Here is a 12,996-nt window from a genome sequence, read left to right as displayed (position 1 = left end):
ACCTCTGACCGAGGTTCTGACTGATATGTGTATGTATTATCAGGCAGTACATCTCACTTGACGATATGTGTCAGAGGAAGAACAACTGTCTGTATGCATCTGAAGTCTGATTAGAGTAATCTGTAGCTAATTGGCGATGTATGCAATGGAGGGGGAAAGGAACTGACCGTCCTATCCCATTATTCCCTGGCCTAGTTGCTTCATAAATGGTGCCTTGTTGTATCACTTGTGAGGTTCAGACCTATCTTCGAACAGTTAACTAAACAACAACAACTCTTATCACATAACAAAAATTTAGAGCCCACTGTAGTAATAACTATTTTGGATCCACGGAATGATTGTACATAAATTAAAGGTAAAACTAGCACTGAGGTGGTTCTCATGATTTCTGAAGTGAAAACTGTTCAGTTTATAAGGTGTTTTTTTTTTTTTTAGTGGAGTTGATCGTATATGCAAGGCATAACAAAAGTCTAAACTAACCAAACCTAACCTGTCACAGATTCGTATATGCAGGTATATAAGCAAAGTACGAAGGGAACTACCTCAGCGCTAGTTTAGCCCTTAAAGGTTAATTATATAAAGAACTTCAAGTGTCAGTATTGTTTCAAAGGTTTCTGTGTAACAAACTTCATTCAGAATGCCCATCTATGATAATGTTAACTGCAGAAGAAGGAAGAAATATTGTTGTGGTATGAAGTTACTCAGATTTTCAATTAAGGACAAGGAGAGGCTACAAAAATGGATTTTGAATTCAGCCTTATAAATTGTACGATTTTCACTTCAGAAATCACCGCAACTAAAGGGCCGGTATAAAAGAAATTTGATGATAGTGAGAATGGAACTCGCAAGGGGGAGGGGGTCATGGAGGATAGAGATTGCCTACTCGTTGAAGTTGTTACAAACAACTATTCTATTTCATTTGACTAACAATGGTTCGTAGAGAGCAGAATTCCTATAGCTGTAAAGATAAAGGATCGAAATCAATACGATTACGAGAACGGATATAAAAGTGTCTAGAAAAATAACAGAATTATATAAATGTAGTAGGAAAGGGTGATCTACTCTACTGCACGCAAAACGCAATTATTTCTGGCAGCCAATCACGTTGCAGGTCAGCTACATTTAAACTTGTAGATTCCATGCAAGATTCCCACAGCAACAATTGCTTCATATTTTTACTGATGGCTCCTTGTTAACAAATAAAATCGGAGCAGGTGCTGGAGCTACATTCCGTCTGTTCTTCTTTTACAAACCCCTAGGATTTGGTACTACAAATTTTGGTGGAGAAGTCGAGGCCATATGTACAACACTTCAGAATGTTCGGTACAGAACAGCTCAACTCCAGCAAGCAGTAATTCTTTCTGATTCAAAAGCAGCCGTTTTATCTGTAACATCCACTGTAACACCAAAAGTCAACAAATTCTTGAGTGCTGGAAATGTCTATTTCACCTCAATAACCTAAAGAAAAAAATAGCTTTTCAATGGACACCAGCACATTGCAGATTGACTGGCAATGACACTGCTGATTATCTTGCTAAAAAAGAGCTGTGGTATTATTCAAAAACCTACTACACAATTATCATATTATGCAACAAAAAGAATAATTACTTCGCAATACCACAAAATTATAACAAATCATCATCTCCAAATTTCCAAAAATAAAAGGTGGGAATCTCTCCCCCTCAAATCGTCCCTGGATACCCAAGGAAGAATACACTTGCAATTTTTAGACTGTTTATGGGGCACAGCTGCTTGGCCAAACATCTCTACAGGATTGGAATATATCCTTCACCACTCTGTCCCTTATATGATCTTCAAGAGAAAATGGATCAAGATCATCTTCAACACTGCCCAGCCACCATCAACTTGGTGTCCTTCAGTGAAAAATAATGGAGAGCAAGAGAATTAATGATTTCACTGTCAGAAATTCAGCATTAGCAAACAACAACATTTAAACGTTTGAGTCTTGTCATTCGCTGCTGATGATGTTATGCACTCCTAAGGCTCTATAAATAATAAATACCGGTATAATCGCTCTCCATTTTGGTTTTTTTGTTGGCATTAAAAGAAAGCACACGAAACGCTATTTGATGCACTGTTAAACATTATCATGATGTAGCTCCTATGAGAGTCGATTTATTATCATAGGAGCTACGATATGATAATGTTTAACAGTACGGCAAATAGATTCCTCGTCTGGTATCTCGGCAACGAAAGAACAAAAATGGCGAACTATAATACCTACCTACTTTATAGAGCCTTCACTTTCCAAGACGTAAGCAAAGAAGAGGAGGAGTCACGCCGGAAATAACAGCGACACGACTATAACACTGCATCAGGAGAGAGACCGCACAGGATATCGTAAATCTGCTGAAAATTGTACAAAAAATGCATTCAGAGCGGATTTTGCAGCCTGATAATATCTAGCGGCAAAAAGAGGAACCACGTGAGGGAAGGCTTTGTAATTGTGAATGTTATATCCCAGATCACATAATTATATATTGATAAATTACACAAGGGTTCAAGGGATGAATGACAAAGTAGAAAAATAAAACAATTAGATATCGTACATCAAATGATGACAGATTGTCTATTGGGCGCAAACAACGTTATATCAGCCATGTACCAAAATATCATGTATGATTAGTAGCGGCTGGTGACCGAAATCCTCGGTGAGGCCTGTAGTAAGTAGTTTAAGCAGGCTACCTTCCATACAAAATGTTTATTATTGATGATACTTTATTGTGATTGACATTATTACTATATTATTATTATTATTATTATTATTATTATTATTATCATCATCATCATCATTAATGAAACATAACATGTCAATCTTCAAATAAGTTGCTATGCTGTGAGTTGATTTCAGTAGGCTTAACTCGTTAATTTTTATAAAGCAACAAATATTATGCTCAACTGAAGAAGCAGGTGTTGAAATTCCCCTGGAAATATTTTTCAAATCGCTAAAGTTTCAGTAGACACAGTTCTCTCTCTCTTTTTTTTTTTTTTGTTTGTTTTTGTTTTGTTTTTTGACAGCAACAAGCACGACCAACAGAAAAGTTTATTTCGCACCAAATTACCAAAGACCCATTTCTGTTACACCAGGATGCATTGAAAGCTCGCGTTTTAAGATTATCTTTCTGAAAAATTGTCAGTGATGGCGTAGGTCTGTCTTAATTTAAAACTTTACCTTTTTTCAATATCATTTCCTATTTATAACAATACTCTAACAATGAATTTATTTCAATTATCATCATTATTTCTCGCATTTCTTTCGATTTCTATTTTTCCGACCACACGACGATTCACCACTGTTATTCTCATTCCAACTGACACTTGAGACCGGCATTGACAAAAGACCGGGTTCTGAATGGGAGAAATGAAGGCTGATGGGTGGGCGAATACCTGCTAGGCCACAAGAAATGTGCTTCAGTTTCAGCTTTCTGAGTGCAAGCTTAAAACCCGTGGAAACATACGAAATGCAGAAGCCATACCCGGCACGAGCGATCCTGGCCTCGAACAAATTTTACTGCAAGACAGTTCTATATACATCACAAAGTTTTCTACTTCTACAACTCTATACGCTGCATTGAATTAACTAATATAATATGTCATATACGACTAAAAAAAAAACCACTAAATTTTTTAGTTTAAGGAAGCAAAGTGACTGAGGCCCGGCCTCACTTGCCTCAGCCAATCAGCAGCCACTGTGTATGAGTGTTGAAAATTTGGGTAAAACAGGCACTCGTACCAATTTCTCTGTATGCTACAGTTAAGCGAATGCAAAGAAAGTCAAAGTCACGTTATAACATAACCTCACATTACACTGAGAAAGGAATTCGCAGATCTGGCACATAAGGCTAATTCACACGGGGATAGCACAGGCTAGTATATACAGTCGCGAAGCTCAATACGTAGTAAATATGCATACATTAGGTAGTTGCTCACCACTAGGATCGCTAATATCGCCTCATTACAGGCAATGCAAAATAATACCGTCACAGTCTATTGTTTCTAGCACCCTCAAAACTCAAGCTTCGTGATTGTATATAGTAGACTGTGGGAATAGTTTACAGGAGTCAAGTGCTTGGAAGTGTATGAGAAGTATGAACTTCTATGGAATATACGTGACAAAGAATACCTCAATAAAAACAAGTGGGAATTATTATTCCAGAAACTAGTCAATGAACTCGTGGAACAAGGTTTCGAAAACATAGACGTAGAAGTGGTTCGAAAAAAGTTAAAAACCCTTAAAATATGACTCATTCTGATATGTTTCCTGTATTCTGCAGGACCTTCTTCAGCTAATTCTTTCAAGAAGGTATTAGATGCACCGTGCATAATTCTTCTACGAATCCATTTCTTAACCCATGTTCTCTTTTCCTTTTTTTCAAGAATATTTTGTAATTCATACAATAACAAGGCGCCAATTAGCTGCACACATGCTTGAATATGTGCTGGTGCAGAGCCTTCTTTAGTTACAAGCCGGGGCCATACGTCGGCAACACTGTAATTATCTGTCACCCGGAGGCTGACCGTACAGTACACGTGTTTGTGCTAATGCCGATTTTCAATGTAAATTAATGTTACAATATAAGTGTGTGTCGATGGAATTATGTTTGCGGTCGTACCAAACGTTAATTGTTGATGTATTATAAACTAAATGCGTGTTGGTGATAAAAAAAACAAGACAATAAATGAAAATAAAATGGTTGCAGTCTTTGGGAATTTTTACGGTTATGGATGACAAAGTAATTGACTATTCTCTTAAATATTATATAACCACATTTTTATATTCTTATTTGTGGTTTGTGTGTATCAGAATTCTAGTCAAATTGTTGGGTCTCGCCTGCTATATCAATAAAGTTACGCCTTTGGTTTTCAAAGTCATTGTAAACAGCTGTTTTATGATCCCATAAATGTTGCAGTTTTGTTGAAGATTCGGAATGCCTGCTATACGTCAGAACTATCTATAATTTGTAGATGCATATAATCGCTTTGTTGGTTTGGTCAATGTTACTTATGCCTCGCCCACTATAGAAACATAGGCCAATTTTACACATATTTAGTATAACTTGTTGCTTCTATGACAGGTTAGGTTTGGTTAGTTTAGGTTTCTGTTATAGCCTACCTTGCATATACGATTATAGCGCAACATTGGCAGTGATAAAAGTGAGATATTCGTTCACTGGGCGTTGGATACTCTACATTCACCGCGTTTTGTTACGTATTATGTTGAAGGGATGTGTTTTCATTTTTTTCATAGATTGTTTTACTTGGCTTAACTGTATTTACATCCTCATACTTTTATTATAATAGGAATGTCAATAGTTTCTTCTGTTTACATTTTATTTTAGGCCTATTTGCATAATTCACATTCTTAGCTTGTTTTCTGTAGTCATATTTATTTAAAATTATATTTTAAAAAGTTTATAACAAATAATTTAGGATAACAGTATTGTTATGGTGACTGGCCAGGTTCAAATTAAAACTGGCTTCCTGGACATCTGAAATATTTATAGAAAAGCACGACATAATCACATGAAATTAAAATGCATGTGATATCCTACACCTTTCATGTCAGAAGTGAAACAACATTAAGCGGCAAAACATTGTCAATTTACTAGCCACATAATGGTTAATTGATTGGAATAGGGTATTGCGAAAGTACGTCATTATTTTATTTATTTTTGGTACAAGTAACATTTCTTTAAGTATTTATTTATTTTCCCTTGTACCATCAATAAAAAACAAGTATGTTTTAATTTTTTTTAAATTATAAGTGTAGTTGCTACGACACATAGGCACACAGCACTTTCTAGGCATCTGAAATATTTGTAGAAAAACACGATAGATAATGGCATAAGATAATATTAAAATATATCCTAAACCTTTCACAGATGAAACACCATTAAGTCGCAAAACATTGTCAATTTGCTAGCCACAAATTTAACTGAATGGAACTTAAGAATACTGCGTAGGAACGTACGTCTTTATTGCATTATTGATTTTATTATTTTCGGTGCAAGGAATATCTTTTTTATTTATTTATTTACCTTCGTACTATCAATAAAAACATGTTTTTTTTTTTTTGTAATTATTTTAAGTGGCAGCCTTTGTATGTAAGTAGCCTACTTACGCCGTATTCTGAAGTATAGCTAATTGATTGCTATAAAACACTATTTTCGAACCCGTAATAATTTACATCACTATCTGAATCTTGATCTTACCTTTGTGCATGAAATAATATTGAAAAAATACGCGTTACGTATAACGAAAGCAATGAGCAAACACAATATCACTCTAAAAATCTCCCGCCTCCACTCTGCGTTGCCAAACCTACCCATGCCCCTGCTTGTAACTAAAGAAGGCTCTGGCTGGTGGCATTAGCGAATAGGGATTATAAAGAATGGACACAACGAATTTTCCTGTGTTTTGTTTCTCTGTGCGCCAGCGTATAGTTCCACTTTCAAGCGCTAGAGGTTAGTGTAATCGAGCATACGCTAAGATAATAACTGAGAATAGATTTGAGACACTGGATCCAAACATCGCCTACCTTATTGCATAATCCAGTAACGCTTTGCTTCGAATAAATTCAAGTTAACAGCTTTTCCTTATTTCTCAGTGACAAACTAGTTGTAATAATAATATTTTATATTTCAGATATCATAAATTATTTTATAAAATAAAATAATACATTATAAAATTAAGTATCGAATTCGTTTAATATTTGTATATAATATAATATAAGTATATGGTTTTACTTCTCGTAAGAGTTTTGTTTTTCCATTTTCAGCGCTATCAAATCATCACATATTTTAATTGTTGTTGGGGTCAACGTCTCAACTCTCATTATAAAGGAACTCTAGAGTCTAGACATTACAGTTAATGACGGATTTATTATTTTATGGATCCAATTTATTTTATTTGAGTACATAATGTGCCTAGATATATTAATTATATGTGTTATATTTCCGCTGTATCGACTGCTAGCTGGTGTGATGTCAGCGCCAACTCTAGGGAGAAAGCAGAATCTCACGCTTTAGCTGGCTTGAAGGTCATTGAAATCAGTCCGGCTACATCAAAGGTACCGACGCGAAGTGTCCATTCTTTATAATCTCTATTCGCTGGTGGCATCTTCAGTTTCACCAAACTAAAAATGCCAGTTCACTATTGTTTTTATTAACTATAACAGAATACAAGAATTCAAACACCACTACGAATACAACATTAAGCGCGCGCTTTTTTTTTTCAAGCATGGTTTCAAGTTTAATGTCTCCGTGTGATCACAAATATAGCATCAAGTTTAGAGGCTTCAAGCACTTGACTCCTGTAAACTAACCCCGTGTGACTCGGGTTATAAACTTACCACAGTCTAGTATATAGTCTTGAAGCTCAATACGTAGTTAATATGCATCCATAGATAGTTGCTAACCACTAGGATCGCTAATATCACCTCATTACAGACAATGCGAAATAGTACCGGCACAGTCTGTTCCCAGCACCCTCACAACTCGTGCTTCGTGACTGTATACACCATAGACAAATAACAGAGGTATACCACAGTCTACGATATACAGAGTGATTTATATAATAATAATAATAATAATAATAATAATAATATTTATTAATACTATACACTTGAGCTACATTAGGCATTGCAGCCCGAAAGAGCAGAAGCTCGTGCTCGGGCGCAGTTCAGATCAGTTATACAAAATATATCACAAAATTACGAGAGTTCATTGAGCACAATCACATTAATAAATGGTAAAATACATACAGCATGTAATAACAGGGTCTATATACAAATAGAAAATACAGAAGTACATGAATATTAGAGTAACAATTTTAACTCAATTGGCTTAAACAATTAAATAATTAATCTGATTTGTTTCTTAAATCTATGTGTGTTAAGTGTACTTAGCTCAGGGTAAGCTCTAATTAATGTATTATATATTTTGGGTCCAAAATTTCTGCTGTGTTTTAATTCAGCAGTTGTGTGGCATTTGGGAGTATTTAGAAAGAAACTGTAGTTTTGTCTCGTCTGGTATTCATGAGGATCATATTTAAATTTGTGGTTTTTATGGAAGTAAATCAGCAATTTTTGTTTATAAATTTGTTCTAGATTTGATACGCCAAATTCCTGAAAAATTAATTTTGTTGGGTAATCAAAAGGTTTATATAGACAAATTTTGATAATTCTTTTTTGGAGCAGATTTAAAGGACGGAGAGTCGATTTTGCCATTCCTCCCCAACCTAAAATACCATACTGAATTATTGATTGAAACAGAGCTAAGTACACAGTACGCAGAACATAAACAGGTAAATAAGAGCGTAGAATGGAAAATTTGTGGATTGTTTTACGCAATCTGTTACACAGAAAGGAGATATGCTTGTCCCATTTTAAATGTTGGTCAATAATAATGCCTAAATATTTAACTTGTGAGGATATACTCAAAGCGTTACATGAGCAAGTAGGTAGGTTACAATCATGTATAGTTATACTTATATTATTATTTATTTCTAGTTGCTCAAGGCCATGTGATGTTAATGAAAATGGTATTAATTTTGTTTTAGAAACGTTCAAAGAAAGTAAGTGAGCATCCAGCCATTCTTTAATAATATTAATACCACTGTTAGAATTTTGATAAGTTTCATTCCAACTCGAACCGCTAAATATAACCACAGTATCATCAGCATAAGAATACAGAGTACCAGAATATTTCTCAATGTCAATTTTAAGTAAATCGTTGATATATATTAAAAACAAAACAGGACCTAAAATCGTCCCCTGAGGTACACCTATATCAATGTTACGTGATTTACTAAGGTGATCATTTATTTTAGTTGCTTGAGTTCTGTTACTTAAGTAAGATTTAAATAATTTTAAAGCAATTCCATTAATTCCTAATCTATCCATTTTATTCAAAAGTATACTGTGATTGACCGTATCGAAAGCTTTTTGTAAGTCTAGAAAAATTCCTAGACATTTATTTCCTACATCTAATTCTTGAATTATTTTTGAGGTAACTGCCATAATAGCATCATCAGTGCACAAATTTTTTCTGAAACCAAATTGATTATCATTTAGTAGTTTATTTTTTTCTAAAAATGTTATTAACCGTGTTTTTATACATTTTTCAAATACCTTAGAGAGACTGGGTAATAGTGAAATGGGTCTGTAATTATTAAGATTACTTTTGTCACCAGACTTGTGAATTGGTATCACCACAGCATGTTTTAGGGCTGAGGGAAATACACCTTGAGATATGCACAAATTAAATATAAAGGCAAGTGGTTTAGAAATAGCTTCGATAATAAGTTTCAGGGTATTTGTTGTAATACCATCAATACCAGGAGCCACATTATTTTTTAAACTGTTTACAATATTAATGATTTCACATTCGTTTACAGGAAACATAAACATAGATGATATACTTTTATTATAAAGCTTATAGTGATGAGTACCAAATACTTTCTTTTTTATATTAGATACGATGTCATGACTTACATTAGTAAAATGATTGTTAAATTCATTTGCGATAGTTTCCTTATTTTCAATTGTTATTCCATTTCGACTTATAATTGTCTTTAATATACTATTTTTATTACATTGGGTGTCAGTAGCTTCGTTTATGGTCTTCCAAAATTGCTTTGGATTATTTTTATTTTTGTTAAATTTTTCAGAATAATATTTGATTCTCTGATTTCTTATTACATTAGTGAGAATATTTCTATATTTCCTGTAGTAATTTAATAAAACATTGTTTTGTTGGTCTCGTTTAACTTGCTTAGCTAACTTATCCCTAGATCGTATTGATTTAACAATACCTGTGGTAATCCAAGGTTTAATTTTTTTGTACTTACTTGAGAATTTGAGAGGGACATGATTAGAATATTTACAAATTAGGTTACAGAGTATTTTATAAAAATTATCGAAACATGTATCTGCGTCTTCATTGTAGAATATAGATTCCCAATTAATATTATTAATATTTGATATTAGGCTTTTATGGTTTATAATTAGCTTATAATTGTCCGAAGGTTCAGTGGCTTCTCTGCTAATACTGTTATTACTGATTGACAACAATGCAAAAGTCATATAATGATCTGTTATTGCGCTTGCATATACTCCAGGTATAAAATTTAAGTTATTTCCCGTTTTTAGGAAAATATGGTCAAGACATGAATTGGATGATGGACGAGTAATGGAATTTAAGTATTTCACGTATCCATATTCATGCATGATATTTAAATACGTGTTGCCAAAATTATCTAATCTATTTTCTAAAATTTGAATGTTTATGTCACCAAGAATAACATGGTTGATTAAATCTTTGTATATTGACAAGAAGCTTTCAAAATTTTTCAGAAATTCATTTTTGCATAGTTTTGGAGATCTGTAAATTGCAGTTAGGTTAACAAGAGTATCATTAATAAGTGTTAATTGAAAATGTATAGCGTTGCAATGGGAAATGTCAATATCACTTAAAGACACTACGATGTTTTCCTTGAAATATACAACTATACCATCACATTTATTATACTTATTGCTTTTAACAAATTTTTTATAACCATTAATATCATAGCCAGAGTCATGATCAAGCCAGGTTTCAGTTAGAACTATAATATCAAAGTAAAAGGAAAAATTATTAAGTAAAACACAGAGTTCGGAAAAATTTTTGTTGATGCTACGAATGTTTAAGTGAAATATTTTAAGATCTGATAGAATATTGGTAATATACTCATTGCAGTGAAGTAAATCGTTAAAAACCATTGTGTTATTATTGTTATTAAATTTGCACTGATGGATTTCATTTAATATAGTATTACTAGCCATTTTTAAGTCAATTATATTGTATAATTAAACGTGGTTACCGACACAATAGTATTTACAAATTATTTATATCGTCAACATTAGTGATTTTACTCACGGGGCTGGCTTCATCTTTTCTTGCAAATATCTTACCGTCTCTTGTCCATACAAATTTATAATTCTTCAGTCGTGCTGCATCCCTTGTCTTGTTCAAAAGGTCTCTGGTCACTGCTGTCAGTTGGTCACCTGCTGTGATTCTTCCTTCCGGAAGTTCCCTGTTGACTTTCTTTGTCGCAATCCCAGGGCCGCTGTCGTCTTTCTTGGCCTCGTTCCTGAACAGCTGGAGCCATTCATCACGACTTCTCCTCTTTGTGAAGCGGATGACAATAGGACGCGTCTTTCCTGGCCTGGATGGTATACGATGTGCTATGCTTACATCATGTTACATAGAACTGACACATTTCTTTCTTTAATTATTCCGTTGGAAATTCATTCAATGACCCAATTTTAGCACCAAATTAAGCAGAATGTTCTGGAGTTTCGATTCCTTGTCACTAGATGCGCAGATGTTTATGTTTTATTCCTATTGTTGGCAGCACTAGATGCGCAGATGTTTATGTTTTATTCCTATTGTTGGCAGCTGTTTTCGACATTTTGTGTCAACGTGAAAATGCAGTACACATTAAATCAACGACTCTTCCTTGTGAAGCAATACTGGATTACGAATTCAATTACAGCTACTCAAAGGGCATACCAGAGAGAATTTGGTGTTCGCAATCCTCACAAAAGAAACACAATACTGGGACTGGTAAACAAATTGGAAACAACTGGATCTCTGGTGAGTGAAAAGGGCCAAATATTTTTTAACCAGACTGTGAACACTGCAGAGTACCGACTGATTTTCATGGAGTTTGTTGAGCAACTGGACGATGTAGAACTGAGTCAAGGATATTTTCAGCAAGATGGCGCTACATGCCATACATCAAATGAATCCATGGAACTAATTGCAAGTTTCTTTGACGACCGAATAATTTCCAGGAACCTGTGGCCACCGAGATCTCCGGATTTGACAACGCCGGACTTCTTTCTATGGGGTTTATTAAGAGACAGGGTTTACGCCACATGTCTCCAGACATTGAATGATCTGAAGCACAACATCACACAGGAGATTCAAGCTATTGACAAAAGAGTCCTCCGAGTGGCCAGTAACATGGAACGACGTGTTGAGTTGTGCCTTATGCAGGATGGAGGACATTTTCAAAAGTTGCTATAGAGGTAAATAATCTCCCAAAATTCCTCTACATTTTAGGTATAATAAGTTGTCGCTAGCACATTTCGTTTTGAAACAATTAATGAAAGAAATGTGTCAGTTCTATATAAATCACTCTGTACAATCACGAAGCTTGAGTTTTGAGGGTGCTAGAAACAATAGACTGTGACGGTACTATTTTGCATTGCCTGTAATGAGGCGATATTAGCGATCCTAGTGGTGAGCAACTACCTAATGTTTGCAAAGGCCTAGCAAAATGAAATACTTGGCGGTATTTCGCGGAGAATTATGGGACAAAAGGTGTAGTTTGACGTCACATCCGTCCCATTGCTTGCAAGCATTTCCCCTTGGATCGCTCTCTCCTTTCTTTTTATCCTCTCAGGCTGCAACGTTTAACGTTTACCTCACATGTTAATTTATTAGCTGCTAGTATTATAAATCATTTTATCAATTTTACTTCGTCTGTCATGTATAACAACACTGAAAGTTCCATATTTACTACGTATTGAGCTCGCGACTGTATATATACTAAAAGCCAGGTTATGAACCGACTAAACCGGAAGCAACGTTCTGTTGGTCTCTTTCTGAGCTCTGTTGCCACATAGTGGGGCGAGATTCAAAGCGTGTTCAGCGTTTGTCACCGATATGTTTAAAATAACTACTGTATATAGTTCTCGATAACACTATCTACAATATTAGTAATTGAAATCACTGTTTTTAAGAAAGTACGAGCTAATGACGCTGGTACGAAATGCGACTCGTAATGCACGTGGTACTGCAAATGAACTGGCTACAATGTCTCCGTGATTCCGTTGCCAGATTTTCGTTAGCAGACGACATTTTCACGCGAGGTCCAATGAAAAGCTCCGTTCCCGTTCTCCCCTCCACCCCCCCACACTCAACGTGT

At 34.8% G+C, this 12,996-nt stretch overlaps 1 protein-coding gene across 8 annotated transcripts in view; it reads right to left on the bottom strand.

Annotated features, from left to right (window-relative positions):
• Positions 1-12,996, bottom strand: part of RNaseX25 (Ribonuclease X25) — a 105,437-nt gene that overhangs the window by 65,304 nt on the left and 27,137 nt on the right. The window lies entirely within an intron of this gene.

The sequence above is a fragment of the Periplaneta americana genome, chromosome 8 (assembly GCF_040183065.1).
Source record: "Periplaneta americana isolate PAMFEO1 chromosome 8, P.americana_PAMFEO1_priV1, whole genome shotgun sequence".
Lineage (NCBI taxonomy): Eukaryota > Metazoa > Arthropoda > Insecta > Blattodea > Blattidae > Periplaneta > Periplaneta americana.
Note: the sequence above shows the minus strand (reverse complement) of the source record. Positions and strands in the feature narration are given on the sequence as shown.